At 39.8% G+C, this 22,188-nt stretch overlaps 1 protein-coding gene across 3 annotated transcripts in view; it reads left to right on the plus strand.

Moving 5' to 3' along the window:
• The first annotated feature begins 1,836 nt into the window (after positions 1–1,836).
• Positions 1,837–22,188, plus strand: part of LOC109993171 (probable G-protein coupled receptor 153) — a 39,869-nt gene continuing 19,517 nt past the window's right edge. For 2 of the 3 annotated variants that reach the window (XM_065961401.1, XM_020646012.3), the window contains exon 1: positions 1,837–2,202. The gene's annotated coding sequence lies outside the window, so the exon portion shown is untranslated. Of the gene's footprint in view, positions 2,243–22,188 lie in introns of all 3 variants that reach the window. The other variant, XM_020646013.3, reaches the window with a different exon arrangement.

Raw genomic sequence — 22,188 nt, forward strand, 5'->3', positions numbered from 1 at the left:
TTCTTTTAGTAAACCCAAACCATCTGGCTTAGTTTTAATGATGGACCTGTATGTCTTAATTACAACAACGAAAAATGTATCGATAAAGGGCTGCACCCATAAACTGATGTCATGTATGTGCCATTTCACCCAAGAAAGAAACTTTGGTAAAGCAGTATTTTCATTTCCTTCAGGCAGCCTGATCTAGAATGAGTTCTGTTTAATGTACCTACTGCAAGCCCATTATTTAGTAGCACAGAATTGCTTGATGACCATTGTAAATCTTTAACTCCATGGCTAATTTATGCACCCTCTGACCTATTTGCAATCCGTTCTAACTTCACGCTGGAGGCTTAATAATGGACATCTTAAAAGCTCTGATATAAATGTAGATTAGGGCCAATTAGCGCACAAATGAAAAACTCCAGGGCATTTTAAGGCTGGTTTGGACACTTTTGTGAATCAAATTGTGTCTTGCTTTAAGTTACTAAAAAAAATGGAAATCCTTCATCAGGGGAAACTTTGTACTCGTTTTCCCTCTCTTTCTTGTGTTCTTTCTCTCGCACACATCTATTGGCTGCACACGCTTTCAACTTCTTTTCTTCATCTTGCCTGCATCTTAAAAGGTTCTGTTACATCAAAAGGGTCTCTCCTCAGCTTCTGCTGTACCTTTGAATTTGAACATATCCTTACAGAAATGAAGGTAGCCTGTGTAACAGGGTAAGACAGGGCCCTTATGAAATGAAATAAAAAGGTGTTAAGTTGCAGCAGCGGTAACTGCTTGGTTAAAGTTCACAACATTTTTCTACAGTTGCACGTGCAAAATATTTAAAGTCTGGGAAAGATTGTTGTGTGTGGTTGTAGTTCTGATGTGAATCATAAAACATCTGGACCTGATTAGAATTCACAATTATAGGCAAACTGGGCAAATCTCTTTGTCCTTAGCAGTCTCTCAGATTTGAATAAGAAGAAAATACTATAGTCAGCAGCTGTAGCTAAAGGAAAGTATTAACATGATCAGCTGTGAGGCTCAGAGGAAATTTCCTACTAGGCCTCTGCATTTAGAAGAGCTTTTCTTATAATGCACTTCAGTACTGAACAGCACAGCTGTGTGGTGTACTGCATGGGGTAGCTCCCAGGTGTGGTGTGTGTATCTATTTAATGAATGGGAAGCTGGGAGAGCATGCACTGCTTATAAGACCATCCACCAAACAAATGAAAATGAAAATAACCCTTATAGTGGCAAAAATCAAGGCACGAGGGACCTCTGCATCTCTCCTCTTATGTGAGGCCTATTAGTTTTCTCACTCTGTACAATGTAAGCCCCGAGGGAGGAAAGCTGCTCTTACAGAATCATCCAGGGAAGGAGTCTTGCATAACAAGTCGTATAATGTCAATGAAAAGGGCCGATTAAGAGAAGCACGAATAACATGAAAATAAATCTTGAAGCAGTGGTTTTGAGAGGGTCAGTGCAGTAAAGATTAAAAATGTAAGTGTGATAAAAAAAATATAGGCCTATATAAATGATTGCACATCAAATCCGGTGAAAATAAAAGACGTAGGCTATCCAACTGCAATTGGCATTTACAGACATAGGCCTATTTTAACGTTCATTATATTGAAGTCTCCAGTAGAGGCTATGTCAATTCATCAGCTCCATCAAATTAGACCTCCAATTTAAGTAGGCTACTCTCATTTTCATTCTGAAGTTTCAACATTACATGTTTTAATCGAAAGCAACTGTGAAACATACAGGAGCCATTCTCCCTCAGTCTCAATGCCGACCTTTTTTCCATGAATTATTTCTTATTGCGGTTCACTCCCACGGCCACGGAGCGTCTGACTCGCGAACGAGCCTGTGCTGTCGAGAACGCGCGCAGCAATCATGCCTCATTCCTCGCTCGTCTCACCATTGTCAGAAAACAGAAGAAGGAATTCGTCTTTTACCGAAAGTCTCGCATTATTTTAGCGCTTCGTGGTGAAAAATCTTGAATCTTCGTATACAAACACGTCGATAATTAGTTGCCCCCTCCAGTTAATGAGTCAAAGAGGGCAACAAGACACAAGAGGGGTCCAGCTGTGTTGATGTGTGTCGGACTCGGAGCTCATCCTTCATCTCGCAGGTATAGTCCCTTTAACTTGATGCCGGGGATATAAACGCTGGGAAGCCGCTCTAACGGAACCGAACAGATGTGACTCAACGAGACTGTCTTCATTCCCTGGGTAAGAATGAGCAACTAGGAGCCGAAACGTGCAAGAAAGGGTAAGGCAAGACTCACAGCTGATTTTAATAACGCCAAATTCACTGGTGATTGGCAAATTCAACGAATTTGAACAAAACAAGGCTTCGTCCATACAGGTGGTGTCCTGTAGCACGAGCAGCTCCATTGATGAGGAAAAGTGAATGCACATTTGAAATGGAATGTTGCCCATAACATTCCCGCGAACACACCTTAAAAACTGACCTATTTTGTGTAGGCTATTTCATATAGTCAAAGTAGGCTATATGCAAGAGAAATGCAAATGAGTAAGTGGCCTAATTAAAATATTGAATTACAAATAACCTATCCCACACACTGTAGGCTGTAACTGAGTGTCTTTTGCATTAAATCTGTGCAGGTGATTAAACAGCTGATAGGTGTGGGATTACCAAAATTGGCCATTGAGTTTACACTCTGTTAGTGATTGAAAGAAAGGCGGACAAGTAAATGGAACAAATAGGCTTCAATGGGTATTGAATAGGCCTATTGATTATAGACAGTGTGCCATACAGAACATTTAGTCTCATACAATGACAATGCTTACAGGTTAGGCCACATTAAAGCTATGTCGACAATACGCCTCCTTTAAAAAGAATCAATGAAACATTGTGCCGCCATTGTGTTTTATGGCTGTTTTATAATTGTATTTCCATGTTATATTAGGTTTGCAGATCTTATTTGGAATATTAAACTGTGCATGATTCTTATAGGCTATTCTTAATAAAAGCCCACTTTAAACAGCAGAATACCCATGTTTCCAAAGTTCACCAACAATCCCAAATTGTCAGAATTAGCCTACAATCATATTTAATAATAGGATTTGCACAGTTCATAAATTCCAAACAGAATCGTATCTGACTTGTCTGTTTGAAATTAAACTGTTGTATAAAGCCACATATTTCCATCTACCAAGAGGCAGCAAGAGCTAGCTTAAATTTGAAAGTATCTAACTGTGATAATTTGAAACCCCTGAAACATGAACATGCTCTGTCTCCACAAGATGAGTCCCAAGAAAGCGCTTGGGAGAGGGGCTAAGTGAATTTTTTAATCATAACTTTCTCATACATTCTTGTGAGATTAGCATGATAGCTAGCTTGCGGAAGACTCCACTCATGTTTGGATAGTTTTTCGCAGGCCTGAGGCAGCCATAAGTTATCAAATAATTATTTATTTTCAGAGTGGACAGGGAGTTTGAAAAATACATCAAAATGCTTACTAATTACTACTCTGATGGCCTAGTAATAATTGGTTATGCACCCCATACACAGAGGCTAATGCCCTTGAAGCAGGTGGCCCAGGTATGAATTCTTTCTTTGGCTTCTTTCCCACATGTCCTTCCCTCCTCTCTATCTCCCTGATTTCTGATTCTATCCACTATTCTGTTTCTGTAATAAAGGCATACAAAGCCCGAATTTAAAAAAAAAAAAAACGCTTGTAGGTACATTTCACTTCAGAGAAATAACAGGAGAAATTGAAAGGAAGGTGGATAACATGTTGTGAGAGGTCAGAGAGAGGCCATGTGGCCAATGATCACATTCACTGCTCAGAGAAAGTGTAAACTGTATCCTACATGTGACAGTTGGTGCTACACCATAAAGCCTTGCAACAGAGCTCAACGTTTCACAGGGCGTTTGTGACATTTTGTTTGTCACACGATTGGCTCTGTCATTTTGTGATCGTGTTAGCTTGTGTTCACACTTTACTGAATTTCATTCAAGCACATTGACCAGAGTCTGCCCATATACATTACTTGGTCAGAATAATTTGCTAATGTGGCATTTATCACAATTAGAAGTGTATTGAAACACTGTAATCCCTTCTGAATGCTTTAAGTCTCTGGCACCAGTGTAAGTTGAATAATAAGTAAAGATAAATCCATAGCTATGATTATTCTGTCATATGATATCACTTTAACTGCATGCCTGTTTCCTGTACAAACTCTAAACCCTCTACCATATGGTGCACAGTTATCCAGCTACAGTCATAGCTGGAGGTAGCTCAACATAAACAGGAAGAGAGCCTCTGGGATTACATTTGTGATGGAAAATTCAACTACTGTGACAGGACAGTCCCTCTGCTGAAGAAGTGTTTGTGATTAGCCTCAGGAACATTAAACAGCATGATGGTTTCTGGCTTGTGACCTATTTAATAAAACAGTGGTCAGTCATCCAATCAACACTGACTGATGATTTTTACTCCAGATTTATGTTACTGTGAAACAAGTGCAGGACGGGAATTATGGATAAAATTGGGCATCTTTTCAAAGGCCAGCAAGTTAAAACCATGGACTGAATATAAACATGGACAAAGTCTCAGTTAAGTCACCCAATGGTTTCTGAAGGGCTGTTTTGGTAGCTCCCCCATGGCAGTTGCCATATTGGAAGTGCTGATCAGATATTCAGTCAGCTTTAGAACAGGCAAAGAGTTGGAGCGTAGGTGGGCCTTAAGCCTCCAGTCTGCTTTCAGTCAGTTCAGTCATGCACCTAATTGGGCATAACTCATGTCTTTCATAAAATCAGGGAGCTATAACCCCCCTACAGTGTATGCCGATAAAGACATGAACTTTTCGGACCAAAAATGTTTTTTGTATTAGCCTGTACACATTTCTGCTGCCAAAATTTACATTTTAATATGGGGTGTGTATGGGACTTCCGGGACTTTTGGAGCCGACCTCAAGTGGACACTCGAGGAACTTTAGTTTTTTGGCGACCAGAGGTTGGCGGTAGAATTTTTCTGATTAGCTATAACATATTTGGGATTATTTGTCATTTGAAGAAATACTATAATTTTAGATATTTGTTGAATATTTTACTTCATAGTTTTTTGGACTTCGTACTTGGAATTCTTGTTGTTCAGTGCTCATAAATATTGAGTTCTAGTACTTGCCTTGTTTGATATCTTCAGCAGGAGATTTTTTTTCTGTTGAGAAATTGTCCTCACTTACTGCTTTTGACAGAAAAGTCAGAGGCCAGAGTCTCTCAAGCACCTCTAGAGCTTGTTATTTTCTAATGACTGGGATATGAGTTTTTCCATTGTGCAGTTTAAAGAGTTCAGTGGAGCTGGGCTGACACAGGGACTTAAATCTTGGTCCTCTGGTTGGGCTGCATGCTTGCAATGAACTCTGCCTCCCTGCTGTGCATTGCTGAAACTCTGTGATCAAACAGAAAGTGGCATTTGCTCACATGTTGTTGATGTTGCTCTCTAAGTCATAGAGTATGAGTGCTTGTGCATATTTGTTGGCTGGTCTCATTTTCTGTAAGTGGATACTTTACAATGCCAGCAAGTAGTTGTATCCACTATAGAGGGAACATTATACAGAATATGAAATTTAAATTGTCATCTTTCATAACAGAGAAAGAGGAACATCATTCCAAATAAAAAGAGCCCCCAAGATAATGTTTCATTCACAAGTGAAACTGTATCAGCCACTGCAAACTGTAATCAAGCCCTGTGTTCAGTGGGGTAAGGTAGTCACGACAGGCCCCAGTGCAAGCTATTTTGACGGGCCCTAGTGCACGCTAGTTACAGTGAACACACACACACAGACACCATTAGGCTATATGTGAAATGTATATCTAGCCCAATGTTATGATTATTTAGGGCTTACGTTATAGTTTCTATCCCCCTTACGTAACCTGCTGCATGGCTGTTGAAGCATGGGCCGAACTGCTGCATTGCTGCTAGGAAGGGGCAAGGGGCGGTCAACTGTGGGCTGGCGACTGTTTGTGAAACCAAAAGAGTCTAATTTACGGAGTTTTGCTACCCTCTCCTCCTGTTCTTTTCGACTTCCGCTTTTGTGTTTGAAAAGCATTTTGAATTGCTCGGTCGACTCGGAGATGTGCACTGTGCTCGCCTCAGATTTTGGCCTCAGCTAGCAACATCACATGATCACACAAATGTATCTTTGACAACCAGTTTAAATAGTGACATTCATCGAGTCATATAACAACCTGGTATAGAGGGGGACTGCTTTATTCACAGGCCCTCCTACCACACGGGCCCTAGTGCACTTGCACCATATACGCAATTGCCTATGTTTCCCAGATTAGCTGCAAATTTGGTTTTGTAAATGTGAAGCTCTGTGAATATGGATCTGAGAAGCTTTTATGTTGCCCGCATACAGCAGATTAATGTTCTAGACCATTTGTTATGGTTAAAAGACCAGCACCATGTTGTACCAGCTACACGTTCGTTAGTTAAAACATAACCTAATCTAATGGAATTTCAAAGTTAGGACAAAGTTCAACCATTACTAACATTTAAGGTGTTGCACTTCCAGTGAAGACAGAAGTTTCAGCGGACCTGACTGACAGGTCGGCCCGATATAACAGTTTGTCAGGTGGCTTAAAAAAACCCTCATATCCTGCTTTTAGCCTATTGTTAGGTTGACTGAAAGCTAGGCAGGATTTCCAGCATGGTGGCAACCGCTGATGACTCTACGGAGCCCCCAAACCCCCTGCAGTAACAGATGGCTGACATCACTCAGGCTTCGTCTATTAATATTTACATTTTATGGTTCAGGAGGGCATTTTTACAGAAGTACTGGATGCTCCTATCTCTTGTATTGAATAGGGGAAAATGCCCATGTTCAACTTATAACAACATTTAATAATGGCCTGTTGCGCTAGATGCGAGCGCTTAAGACTGGAAACTGTCGTTGACCTAGTTTTGCCATGAGTCTTTAACACCTCTGGTAGTCTGTGATTCCTATGAGTCAAACATTTCAGGGTGGGACCGGGACTTCAGTTGTTTTGAAGGAGAATTTTATCGAGCATTGTAGGACGATGATAGATCGTGTCTCAGACAGCCACCTCTGTTAAGTGATGGTTTTCCAACATTAACCTAGATGGCTTGCTTAACAACCCTTCAAACATTCTCCCTGGCCAAAATGTGCACCTTGTAATTGGTCCGTCAGATGCAGGTGGACAGCAGAATCCTGTCCTGAAGATCTGGCTTGCCTATTGTATGCCATGTGTTTGTGCAGTAGTATTGTATTATTTGTGCACTGGATAGCATAAACAACATGGTGGACCAACTTCTGCCTCAAGTTGTTGGAGGGTTTTCAGTGGACCGAGATGTTATGTCTGTGAAACATCCTCTTGAGTTTCTTAGATAGACAAGACAAGTATGGAACAACAGTGCTGTGATATTTTGTTCCCCTCTTCCTTGTTAGTGCAGTGTTTCTTGGAAGGCTTGACAAAGACCCAGTTCGGGTAACTATATGTCTTCAGTGCATCACTTAAGTGTTTATGTTGCTTTCTCTTCCTTTTGCCCTTGAAGGCACACTCATAACCCTGTGATGTAGGGTTCTGATGACACCTTGTTTATGTTGTAGTGAATGGGGGGACTCAAAAAGTAAATACCAGTCTGTGCAGGTAGGTTTCCTGTAAATGTCAATGTTGAGGCTCCTGTCCTCTTCAATGCACACCTCACTGTACAAGAAGGACAAGATGTTTCCTTTGACATCCTCTCTGGTAAAGCTGATGTCATCTACTCTGTTGAGGTGTACTGTAAAAGCTTCACCTTCATATAGGCTACAGCTTTTTGCGCCTTTATTGTAGAAATGAGGCAGTTGATGGAGTAGGAAATCGAGAGAGAGTGGGAAATGACATGCAGGAAAGGAGCCCTGGGTCTGATTCAAACTCGGGCCACCAGCTTGGGTTGCACGCACTAACCACTATGCTACTGGTGCCCCTACCCAGACAAATTTTGACCCAGGTGTTGTCCACATATCTAAACTAATGCCTTGTTTTCTACATCTTTTTGTAGAAATTGGCTATATAGGAGATATTGGTGAGCCCATGGCACAGCCATGTTTCTGTCTGTAGAAGCCTGAAAGTAAGTGGTTTTCAAGCAGAGGTCCAGTATGACATTCATGTGGTCCAGTGAGAGAGTAGTCCTGTGTGATAGGGTGGTGTCCTTTTTCTGACGACATCGACAGCTTCCTTGGTTGGGATGAATGTGAAAAGTGAGGTGACAACAGAGTACATGGTAAATGGACTTGAGCTTGTATAACGCTTGGAGTATGTGACTGAATTGATGCTGCTGAAGATGGGTCAGATGATCAATGACCCTTTTTTGCTAGTAGGATCCTTTTTAAGAGCTTCATAAGTGTCTGTGTTGCTGAGAAGACTGGCCATCTTGCAATGGTATTCCGCTGTGTTCAGAAACTATGCATCTTCCTTTATCCACGAGCAAAATGGTGATCTCGATTTTTTGTAAGCATGCCAGGGCTCTCTGTTCCTGCACAGTATGGTTGGAAGGGGGACCCTTAGCATTAGATAGGAAAGCAGATACATTGAGCCTTAGTTGTTCTGCTGCTGTGTCAGAAAGTTTGTTGTTCTTTATTGCTGTTGTTGTAGCTGCGATGAGGTAAACTACAGGTCACTTCAAACTATCCAACACCTAGAGGCAGAACTTGGTCCACCCAAAGACCAAACTCCCAGGCATAAGCAAAGCAATGTTGTTCATGCTATCCAGTTTAGGGATTTATTAAATGATAGGGAAATTGTGTAGTGGATCCACAACTTACCATGACATTAGGGAATTTGTGGGTCATAACTATCTTGCATGAGTTCAGCTTTATAGGTTGTATCATTATTTTTATCAGGTGCCATATGAGATAAATATGAGAGGAAGGTGAGCTGAGCAATTTTTCTCTCTTTAGTTTGAATATTGGTAATTTATATTTATTATTATATTATATTCAACCTTAATCAATCAATCATTTACTCAATTATATAATTTAAACAACTAATCTCTAAAACTTCATTCGTAAGGCAGATAGCTGAATGATCTCATTACCCTGAAACGGCAGACTCTGCATTGATTCATTGTAACCATATTTGGATACTTCTTTGTACTTTAGTGGTCTAAGACCATCACAGCAGAGCCTGTTAACTGGATATATTTGGATTAGGAAACTGTTTCACATCAAGGGTTAATTCACACATTTATTGTTATATTCATATTTATTAGTGGATAAGCGGTTAGTCTGACCGTTTGTGATTCTGCTGTATGTTTTCTCTGAGACTAATACAGTTGCTATGCAACAAACACAATACAGCTTTGAGTTTGATTGCAGTACAGTGAAGCTAATGTAATAGTTGGTGACCAATGGATGATCCATGAAGTTCAACAAAACAACAAACTGGAAATAAAGAATACATTTCACTTTATCTGGGCGGTGGAGTTCCCGCCTTTAGTATTTTCGACGAACAACTTTAACCTGCTTATCTTATTCACACACGCGCACACAAACACCAGGGGTACGCCTCAGGTTTTGAAAAGTTCCACTCGATATTCTGTTATTTATAGGAGTTCAGTACAGCATCAGCAGCAAGCAGCAAGCAGCTGTACTTACTTACTTACTCCTCTTCGTCCCCTATGGGACATAAGGCTTCAATGAGCACTCTCCATTGCATTCGGTCCCTGGCAGCATGTTGGGCCTCTCCCCATGACAGGTTCATCTGTTCCAGCTCTTGTGTCACAGTTCTGCGCCAGGTGGTTTTTGGCCTCCCAGGTTTTCTTTTGCCTGGTGGTGTCCATCTTAAGGCGACTTTTGTGATGCGGTCCTGCTCCATCCTCAATAAATGTCCTAGCTGTCTCAGGCGTCTGTGTGTAATCTCCTTGGTGATGCTCCGGCTTCCCGTTTTTTTGTAAAGGTCATTGTTGGAGATCTTATTAGGCCAAAAGATCTGGCATATTCATCGGAGGCATCCATTATGGAACACTTCCATTCTCCTTATGTCTGTTTTGACAACTCGCCAGTTCTCTGAACCGTACAGAAGAACAGACTTTACATTGCTGTTGTATAGGAGCATCTTTGTTTTAAGGTGTATTGTTTTGATCTCCAGATGGGACGGAGTTGGGAGAAGGCGCCCTGAGCCTTTCCCAGCCTTGCTTTGATGTCTTTTGATGCCCCGCTGTCCTTACTGATGAGACTGCCCAGATAGGTGAAATCTTCCACAAACTCAAGTGGTTCCTCAGAGGAAGAGGATAGGGGAGATGATGCACCCCTGTCTCACTCCGGACTGCACGGAAAACCACTCAGAGAGGTCATTTCCCATGATGACACTACACTCAAAATGTTCATAGAATGTCTCACTCCGGACTGCACGGAAAACCACTCGGAGAGGTCATTTCCCATGATGACACTACACTCAAAATGTTCATAGAATGTTTTTATGATTGAGATGATCTTTGATGGTATTCCATAGGAGTGCAGTATCTTCCAGAGGGTGTTTCGGTGGACACTGTTGAAGGCCTTCCTGAAGTCCACGAAGTTGATGTAGAGGGGTGTGTTCCATTCCAAGCACTGCTCTATGATGTTACGCAGAGCAAAGATCTGGTCCATACATCCTCTTCCCTTCCTGGTTCCCACTCCAGCAAGGTTTTGGCCTTCTCCTTGGAGATTAAGATGGCTACACCATGTGTGTGGTTGTTCTCGTGGCCAGAATGGAGGATGACAGACCCATCATGCAGGACTTGACGACCAGAGCCGGTCCAGTGAGTCTCATTTATCCCCAGGATGTCTAGGTGGTACCTTTTCATCTCACTGAGGACTTGTGCTGTCTTGGTTGTCTCAAACATGGTTCGGACGTTCCATGCTCCAATTCGGATCTTGGTTTTAGGCCCTAGTAGGCCCTCTTTCGCACGCCTGACTTCCTTTCGGCTTTCATCAGAAGTGGTCATACTGCCACCCAAAGAGTTTGGGTGGCCGGGGTCTACAATGGGCCTGATGTCAATAGGATTTCTCATTTTAGTTTCTGTAACAGTAGGTTTTTTTACGGGGTTGCGTTGTTAGCGCCACGCCCAATCCCCAACCTGGAGGACCAGGTGCTACCTTTTGTCTCACTCCTCACCTAAGACCAGTCTGGTATGGTTGAATCTGCCAGGAGCCATAGGCTCCCTCCAGTATAGCTCTCAGGATCATAGAAGCACGCAAGCCTCTCCACCACAGCAAGGTCACAGCACAGGGAGAAGAGCAAGCAGCTGTACATTGACATTATTAAATCGAAGCCATGAGAAGCTACAGTTTGTGCAAGGCACCTCAACCGGTGCATTTACAAGAGGGATGTACAGACAGTGGACCTGTTCTCTCCCCCCCCCCCCCCCTCTCTCTGACTTTCTCTGACTCTCTCTGACTCTCTCTTTCTCTCTCTCTCTCTCTCTATATTTTTCTCCCCCTTTCTCTCTCTCTCTCTCTCCCTTGCTCTTTCTCTCCCCTGCTCTTTCTCTCCCCACCTCTCTCTCTCTCTCTCTCTGAAGCTGATTGTTTTGTTGCATGGAGCAGGAACAGTTTAAAATTTTGTGCGCGCATGTCCTTGCGCAGCCCGCTCTCTCTCCCTCTCGTGCGCTCGGCAATTTCGAAAAAAAGACAAGGTCGGAAATATACTTGGAAGGCCGTAAATACACCAGGGCGGCCCGTCTAGGTGACGTCTATAAAAACACTGGTGTATCTCTGCTCTCTGTTTGTGGGGAAATTAACCCCATTTTTGTCTTCCTTATACTGCTGTGTAAAAATCTAAACATTCAACAGAAATAACAGGAATTATCTTTGCGACTCGAGATAATCACCTTTGTTGTCTGAGGATTCTCTTTCTTCAGGGCTGGTGCTGATCATTTTTTACGCAGGGAGGAACCACTCGTGGACTCTCATTGATAACTAGAATGAGTGATGATAATGAGAGCTCACTGGAGATGAGTGAGATTGATGCCTTGATGCCGTTTTGCCTCTGAGGGCCATTATAATCCCTCATTGTCAGAAGGAGAGCTCTTAACCTGAACTGAAAGGGTGCAACCATCCACCACGTTTAAACTGGCTGTTAAGAGTATGGAGCAGTTTTAAGGGTTTGTATAATATGAAACCTGATAATGTATTTATTATACTTATTGCTACAAACTAATAATAAGAGTTGTTTCCTCTGCAGCTATTATACTTAGCTGAGGAGATTACTCATTTATTTATTTTCTAATCTGAATTTCCTCTCATCAGGAGATCATATCTCAGAGCCTTTATTTAGCCTCCTCAACCCAAAAAAGTACATTTGGTCAACACTCGCCATCACAAAAACACTTTATCTTTCTTTTTTTTTTTTTTAAATCGATAATGGAAAAGAACAACACTGCTGCATCTTTGAATGTCTTGTTTTATTTAAAAATGAGTCAAAGGTAATATTCACCTCATGTTTTTCACCTTCATTCACCTGATATGAGTTTTTGATCCATAATGAGTAAGAGTTAATGTTTTCGTGGTTAAGTTACTGTCGTAACCTTTGATCTACAAGAAGGTCCTTACGTCTTTTTGGTGGTTTTTGGTGGTTTTGGATTATTTAAGTTTAATAGATTTTTGGAAAATCTGTTTTATATTTATATTTTTCTTCAGCTAGGAGCAAGAGTTAGTTTTATATTGTGAAGTTGAACTAGCACCAGGAAACAACAAACACCACAACTTGATATGTTAATTGGCTTTTAATTATTTGTCTTAGTTCTATGGTTTTTGGGGGTCTTTTTGCCTTTATTGGATAGAACAGTTGAAGAGAGACAGGGCTTTCATATCAGCCATCACTGTAGTGCTTTCAGATATTTGAGATATTTTATAATTGCTTTCAGTGGGCCAAAGAAATTAATGAGAGCCCGTGACCTTACATACTGCCGACTTAACTGTCAAAGTAAAGCAACTGCCATGTGTAAGCATCAGAGATGTAATATTAAACAGTGTGGCTGTGTACAGGGGGGAAACTGTGCAGCCTCCAGGGTCACAGTATTTTCCTCTCTGACAGCTCCAGGGACAAGTGGCTGCTCAGGAAATAAGAGCCCATGCATCACACCTGTCAGCAGAGAGCTTATAAGAAGGACAAACCTCCTTCCTTTACTCCAGATCATATTCAAAGATAAGGGCACCACACATGTTTGGTGAACCCAATGAAAATGACCCACATGTGATGATGAGCATGGGTAGATAGAGCCTTTAAAATGAGAATGTACCTTGAAACCGGTTTCCATGTGTTCTTGGTCTAATCTCATTCAGACACACTCCCCTCCATTTGGCCTTTGTTTTATAAGATAAATAGTGTATGCATGGCTGCCAAAATCTGTCTAGGAACAATTCTCTCTTCCTCTCAGTATCTCAGTCAGCTGATTTTAGTTTTAGTAGAAAAATGTAAACGACTCATTTTTTCCCAGTCCAAATTGTGACGACAGTGTGAAGTGATAAGTTTGCAGCCAAGAGAGAAAACTTCCCTACACAGCAATTTTAACCAGCACTCCAATATGCTTAAGGCATTTCTGTAAATGCCTGAGTACAATCAGAGTGCTGCTTTATGTTGAGAATGACAAATATATTATGGTAATACATGACTTTGTCCCTGCCTACAAGTGGAAAACAAAACTGTTGGTAATATATACAGGTATGCTATGAGGGATATTTGTGATGTTTTCTACGACTTGCAGAGAAAGCAGAATAACACCTCTGTTTTAAATCAGTTTTTGTATTTTTATTTCATTTAATATTGAGACATCTCACTAAAGTGTAGAACCTGATTAACAATTAGTCGTATACTTTATAAACTAAAGCACTTTCAAGGATATGCATGTGCTGTGACAGCTGTTTACAACCATTGTAATTTATATCATTAGAGTTTTAAGTGAAAATTATTTAAAACCCAATAAGCTCAACCAGATTGTTAAAGACAATATTTTAATATTAATAATATATTTATCTAGTTATAATAGGAAACGAACCACCATTGTTTGATTGCAAAGAGTTTGGAATAAATTCTTCAAAGGTTGATTGATCTACTAATTTTCCTCAGTTCAAATTCTGTTGAGTTCCTTTGCTCTAAATCTATTTGTCACAAACAGTTCACAGTGCAAGATTCTGTAGTTTGTACCAGGCAACCATGACACATTAGTTAAAATTCCATATCTTGATTTCAGGGAGAGAAAGTCTTGCCAGCTTGTGTATTTGTCAGTGCTGATTTCCCCTGTATGTAGAGGACAGATTTGGCCTTGAGACCCAGGGGATTGTGGGTGATGGAGCTGGTGGGGCTAGTGGTTCAAATATGGTAAGAAGGCCCTCCAGTCAAATCAGCTAGCTCTAAAAGTACCAAGCTTTTTCTGTTAACTCCTCTGAATACTTCTCTGATAACATCTATACCACCACTGCTGTCACTAGTTTTGTCTTTCACTTTTACTAGAAACGTGATTATTTTGATTGTTCATATGATTGTCATAAACTAGAAAATAGTACCCAGCAGTGTGTGCGAGTTCTGTAATTAAACATAATGGTTTTCAGATTTCATTAAATAGATAATAGAGTGGAATGGTTTCAACTCCAAATGTATGCAACGTTGCTGTATTTCCAGTTCATGGTATTGAATGATTAAGGGCCCGGTCACATTGGCCATCCATACCGTGCCCAAGCATACTTCAACGCTAAAGTCCAGTTAGTTTGACCAGTGTCACCGCTCCGTATCGTGCTCAGGCACAGTACACTTCATGCACGAGCACAAGCACACGGGTACACAACGCTGACAGCTTTCATTATGGAGAAATCCAGAGTTTCATGGCTGTATCTGACTAACATGACACAATATGAGCCATAAAGAAGCTGCCGGCGGACTCGGCCGCGCGTCTATTTTATTTATTTATTTATTTATGGCTGTATCTGATAAAAATGGCTTGAATTAAGCCGCAAAGTCAGTAGCTGTCATGCTCCCTGTGTTGTTCGCAGACGCGGACTCAACTGCGCGTCCCTTTTTTTTTAGTTCTCTCGAGTCCGTCTGTTTGTAAATTGAGCACGCTTCATAATACCATAAAGCATGCATGTGTTGTATTACAACCCAGTCTCATGTCAAAATTTGTAATACCTACGTTGGTCCGCAGCGCAAAACGTAGTAGTTTCACAATAAGGGCTCTAAAATTGTGACATGTCTACGTTTCCATTTGTCTATTTTTTTGTATAGGCATACCTCAGGTCACGTGACTGCCCAGTTTTCCCCTGGCGAAAAAAAAAACATGGCGGACATCCCTTCTATTTTCGGTGGAAAATGCTATATTTTAAGATAGTTTGAGGCTTAAGTGTCGTTTTGATAACCTTTCTGGCGACAAATGTACATTGTATCTTCATAATCTTTGTTCGGTTTATGTTTATGATCTTTAGTTTGTTCGTTTCTACGAAGATTCTTTCAGGTCTCGATAGAAAAACGTTGGACTGTTTTCTACTGTTGCTATGGTGGTTGCTATGGACGCTATCAACAACGAACCGGAAGGAAGTGGACGTTCGGTTCGTGGGTCTTTTTTCGGCAGCTCTGTTTCCGGAATTAAATTTTCCCATTCAAATCCTCCATTGATTTTCCACAAAATCCTTATATCAAGAGATTGGCACCTGGGACCAGGACAACAAGCTACCCCAACACTCGTGACTATAATACATTCAATTCGGCACCAAAACGGCGTTAAAAACGGAAACAAAGGTATAGGTTCAAGACTATGTACATCATTTTCGTCCGGAGTCAAGGAACTACCCATCCCACAATCCATTGCGAATGATATCGTTTATTCAGTCTTTCAGGTCTTGCCAGAAAAAACGTTGAATGTTACGTTTTCTACTGTTGCTATGGTGGTTGCTATGGACGCTATCAACAACGAACCGGAAGAAAGTGGACGTTCGGTTCGCGGCTCTTAAAACGGGTTACATCAGACCCTAGACATCAAACTAAGCTCCTATGCAATAAATAATGTTTCTGTTACATTTGTATGGATGTCTTTCATTACAACCAAATTAAATAAAAAGATTGGAACAGATCGATGCATATTAGCAACATTATAAACTATAAAATGTAACAATCCTTGATACATAAAGACAATACTGTACAGTTCATGTGTGATTTATATGATTTTATTTAACTAAATATTCCTGACAGATTAATACTATCTTTTAAAACAGGTTTGATTTGACCACTTTTTTACATCATATATAATCTAGATTATTTTACAAAACCCATTTTGCTTTAGTAAATATTTGATATAGTGAGTAGATATACATTTTTTACATTCCTAATTATGTTCCCTCTGTACACAACGCCAGACATAACTACCAAAATTGCTGTTTCTAGAATAACAGTCAAAATATCCGAAATTAACTGATATAGGTACTTTATTTTAACATAGATCATATATGTACTATGCAATAAATACTTCGGCCACACAAGATCCGTGACATATTCAGTGAATATATCTTTTGTAAGCCTTTTATAATCTTAGTTACAACCTTTTTTTGGAAACGGAAAAGACTACAATTATGGCGCCATTCAGTATCAAGCTGTATGACTTGACTCTGAGGAATTGTAGTCTTTTAGACAAATCTCAGTGTTTCCCTTACCTAAGAAGTAATATATATTTAATTGAGGGTACACAGGGGAGTTTAATTGGATGGTTAACACATTTATGTTATCAGATATTTAAAAAATAATTGATACATTTGTTAAAATGTATTTTAACCATATATAGCAGCTCCCCCTGTTGTTTTGGTGAGCTGACTACCCTCGCATGGTACTTTGTTCCAAGACCTCTCTAAAACAGTTATTCCCATGTCTGTAGCCCCTTTTGTTGCTGAGGTATAAGCCTTCAAACATGCCCTTGGGTCAAGGTTCAAAGGGCATTATTTCAAAACAGGGGTCATGTTTAAACCTCATCTTGACATATGTTACTCTCCAGGATGAGACCTTTCCAACGATGTATGTCGTTCAGCTCTAAGCCAAAAACTTAAATATTCTCATTTCGTAGGCAAGGGGTCTTGCAGTCATACTTTCATAGAGAGCCCAGTACATAAAATGTTTTAATTTTTTTTTAATTTTGTTTGTTTGTTTGCTAGTTTGTTTTGGTGTAAGTATATCATAAAATCTGGGGAACTATAGGCTTGGAGGACAGCCTTAAGTGCTTGGTTTAGAATTATGGCTAAAAGTAAAGATCTCTTATGCTCTTTTCCATATTAATTCATCCTAGTACTTTTTTTTTAATCCTTCTTTCCTTATAGAAGAGTTAATCTAATTTGTCATCAGTCATTGTTTTAATATTCAGTTTAATGTCTTTCATAGAGCAACAGGGTTGAACAGGTCAAAAGGCTTCATGTCTCTGCTACGCCTCAAATGGTCAAATTAGCTCTTTTAAGCACCTTTAAAAGGAGTTTTTAACATTAGTTTTGTTCACAAAGCATACAGCATAGTGGAGAATGACCCTCTGTCTTTTGGAACATTTTCACACTTTTTAACACCCTTTTTTGATGTTTTGATAAAAGTGTTTCAATTGTGAAAGGTTTGGCAAATTGAGAGTGGGGCCTTAAGTGACTTGTGGGCTTACAAAATCTCTTAGAAGAGACCTAGGAAGTTGATGTTTTTGTTTTGGTAACAGTTTCCAATCTCACGAACAACTGGTGAACATTTTGGGGTTCTAGGTCATCTTAAACATAACTGTATGAAAAAGGGATTTAAAATTTGAGTCTACGGAGAGGGGGGAGGGGGGGCGGGGGGCCTTGAATCGATAGTGAACGTGCCCTCGGCTTTTAAACCGACAGTGGGCGTGACTGCACGATTGCGCATGTCAGCAGTACACTGGCAGACCATAGCATAATGGGCTTTTTGAATGGGTTTTTGCTTAGATTCCTGGAATGGGATCTTTGGTTAACACAGATTTAAGATGTGTGTTTGCAACCAACCTTAAAAAACATCAGTAAATACCCCCTGAAAGATCTAATAAAGAGGTCACTCACAAGTGACGATTATCAATACGTTATTATTTGATGTCAGTGTCATGCGCCCGTTTGTAGTTCTTATTGCCGGCCGTTTACTTTATTGATTGCATTTTCTGGTATTAATCTAATCCGGCAGGATTATTTTGTTAAATAAAATGATTAAATCACACAAACTGTACAGTATTGTCTTTATGTATCAAGGATTGTTACATTTTATAGTTTATAATGTTGCTAATATGCATCGATCTGTTCCAATCTTTTTATTTAATTTGGTTGTAATGAAAGACATCCATACAAATGTAACAGAAACATTATTTATTGCATAGGAGCTTAGTTTGATGTCTAGGGTCTGATGTAACCCGTTTTAAGAGCCGCGAACCGAACGTCCACTTTCTTCCGGTTCGTTGTTGATAGCGTCCATAGCAACCACCATAGCAACAGTAGAAAACGTGACAGTCCAACGTTTTTCTATCGAGACCTGAAAGAATCTTCATAGAAGCGAACAAACTAAAGATCATAAGCATAAACCGAATGAAGATTATGAAGATACAATGTACATTTGTCGCCAGAAAGGTTATCAAAATCCTTATATTAGACACATTTGGGTTGTATCTCAGTAGATATAATGGTTGATACGTTGAATTTTACATTTCCCATTAATTGATTTACACTAAAACCATTTTAAAGACTTTTATAGCACTTAAAAAAACATTTAATTTGATCAATTTTTTGCATGATTGGGCCTGATAGGTGCAGCTTGATGAGACTGCCTGGCTTAATTGAGTTTTAATCAGAATGATGGAGAGTTTCCCAAAGCAAACATGTGAACTGGGGAGATGTTCATGTTTTTTAGCAACATTAATAAGCTTTCGGATATCTAGAAGTCATCAGTGAATAATTTTGCATCACATACACTAACATATAATGGGGGGAAAGAGTGACTTCATGTGACAATCGGTCAGAATTGGACCAAAATTGAAGATATTATCCATGTATTGTTTGCTTTATATCTCTACTATACCTCCAACTGTTCCCAAAGGAATAAAGGGCAGCTTCTTGTAAACATCATGTTATAACCTGTTTAGACTTTATTGTATTAATTGAATATGCCATTGTCCCTCTGGAATCTTATGAGTCACCCCAGCAGAAGGGCTGGGAATTTATTTTCTGACTTATTGTGATAATGTTGCACACTGTTGGTTAAGTGGTCATCTTTGTTTTGTCTCAGGCGCTGCAAAAGGTTATTTTTTCAAATTTTCCAATAGGACTCAAAGTAAGCAAAGGGCCAATTCCTTTATTTAAAATAAAAGGTGTTTCTTATTTCTGGTTAACTCTATGACTATGAATAAAGCAGCATGAATAAAGGCAAAAAAACTGAACTAACAATTGATGTTTTGCTAAAGCCATATTTTAAATCTGTACCAGTGAAATATAACACATATTATGAATGTGTTATGGACAGAAAATAGGTTCTCTTTCTACTTGATTTCAGCTTGCTTGGTTCATGAAAGACTTTTTGAGTTAGGGATAAAATGATCTGTTATTGCAAAACAATGTTGTATTTAAAATGTATTTCAACAATATTTCCTGCAAAATTTGATTTCATTCTCATGAGACAAATTGATCCAAAGACTTACATGTATAAACATTTTAACACTTCTGCCAAAGTTTCAAAGTACAAAAGGTTCAAATATTTGGAAGATAAATAGTTACAATTCTAGAACATGGCATTTATTTAAAAAAAAACTTGAAGCACAAGTCAGAGGAAAAAATACCAAAACATTCAAATCAAGTACCTTTTTAAACAACTTGTATTTTCTTCAGCCTATAGAGCTAGCTCAAGTCTGGTAATATTACTGTACCTTGTCAGTCAGCATGTCATTGCCCTGTTTGTTAACAGATGTACGTTGTAAATGGTAAATGGACTTGAGCTTGTATAGCGCTTTTCTAGTCTTCTCAAAGCGCCTTTACACCGCATGTCACACCTACACATTCACACACGCTGATGGCAGAGGTTCCTATATACAGTAAAGCGACCATCAGAATTAACTGATCCCATTCTTAGACATTTGCCGCCACCGAAGTAGATTGAGCAATTTGGGGTTAAGTGTCTTACCCAAAGACACAGTGAATATGTTGCTGCAGGAGCTGGGGATTGGACCCCCAATCTTCCAGTTGAGAGACAACTGACTCTACCAACAGTTGCTCTAAGAGACCATGAGTGGGCACCAAAGCGCACCAAACTGAAAACCTACATATTGTTTCTTTAATTTAAGGATAATGTTCTCCATGTACCACTGGATGCATTCTTAATGCCTCCTTTATTTCTCACTTAACAACTTGACCTTGTAGAGCTCTAAAACTTCAAACTTTAGGTTATTTTTTGGGGCGGCAGTAGCTCAGTCTGTAGGGACTTGGTTTGGGAACCGGAGGGTCGCCGGTCCAGGACGGGTGCGGACCAAATATGGAAGTTGGTCTGGTAGCTGGAGAGGTGCCAGATCACCTCCTGAGCACTGCCGAGGTGCCCTTGAGCAAGGCACCAAAATCCCCTCCCCACCATCAGCTCAGGAGCGCCCACTGTGGGCCGCTCCGTCACTCTGGCTTCTCTCCATTAGTGCATGTCCATATGATCCTGTTTGTGTGCATGTGTGTGTTCATGACTTACAGAGTGTAAAAACTGAAATTTCCCCTTGTGGGGATCAATAAAAGTAAATCTAATCTAATCTTTCAAAAATATACTCAAGGATTGTTATTCAGTCTGATACTGTTCATTTGCAAAGGAGACACTGCACTTTATTTTAATTGGCTGACTCAAAATACAATACATTTTTATTGATTGAACAAGATGTGTTCAAGCTGCAATACCAGCAGTCTGAATCAGACATTAAAGCAACTCAGGACCAAGCTTTAAATATAATCCAAAGTGCATCCACTCTTTTTTCAGTACATGAGTGATCTGATGTATGATTGTTACGGTTACATGAAGAACATGGAACAGACAGAGGGGAAAGACTGGCGGGAGGGTCAATTTCCTAAAACACAAACAGAAAGAACAGGTTCTTTTGGCAAAAAAAAATCTGCTATGCCATAGAAACAATATATGCAATTGTCACTGCGTGTCTTTGTTTTGGTGGCTTTTCTAGCATAGTGTATCAAGTCAATTCAGTGGTAAATGGACTACTTGTTTTGTAGCACTTTGTTAGTCTTCTGAACACTAAAAGCGCTATTACACTTTACATCACATTCACACATTAACTCATACACTGATGGTAGAAGATGCTATGTAAAGTACCTATCACTTGTAATATCCTCCATACACATTCACAATCACACATCACTGCAGGAGCAATTTGGGGTGTGGTGCCTTGCTCGAGTACACCGAGATGTTTTGACTGGTATCAAACAGCCAACCTTCCTGTTGCGAGACGACCGACTCTACAACAGAGCCACCACTGCCCTATAGACAAGAATCAGTATCCTGCTTAGTATGTTATCTGAAGAAGAATAAATGACTGTATAGTGCTTGCATATTTTACACAGAACAGTCTCCAAGTCCATACGTCCTAAAGATACAGAAAGACAGATCATTAGATAACAACACAAAGTAGAACGTGAAACCTGGGTAGTGGTACAGCAGTGGCCAGTAGAAGTCAGGTTACAAATCCCTTTTACAAGAACTTCACTAACAGATGCTTTCTCCAGACTAAATATAGTTTTTAAAAATTAGCTCAGTTTCTGCTCTTTCAGACGGAGGAGGTAGAGGACTCGTGGAGGGAGACAATTATGAAACCCTGTAGATGATGGCTGCACCTGTTAGGTGACATGTAAATAGATGACTTATGACTCAACAGTCTAAGGACCTTTTTACCATTGCAAAGTTGTGCACATATATAAGGATGAGTTTCAATGTTCAGTTATATCATTTAAAACTAATTATCATATTTGATTGACTCTTTTTATTCTTTGTATGTATTTTGTAAGATAACTGGGTAGTCTTACTGACTTTGGGTTGTTAGTGATAGTGAAGAGAATGTAAAAAGTTTAATGGAAAGATGTGAGTACCTCAAATTCACATGTTGATTGAAAGTACAGAACTAGTTTTTCAAGCTTTGAAGTTTGAGTAAACCAAAATAGAAAGTTACCGGCTAATAGAACAAATCCAGTACCTGATAGTTACTAATAAAAAAGGTCAGA

This window comes from Labrus bergylta, chromosome 12, assembly GCF_963930695.1.
Source record: "Labrus bergylta chromosome 12, fLabBer1.1, whole genome shotgun sequence".
Classification (NCBI taxonomy): Eukaryota; Metazoa; Chordata; class Actinopteri; order Labriformes; family Labridae; genus Labrus; species Labrus bergylta.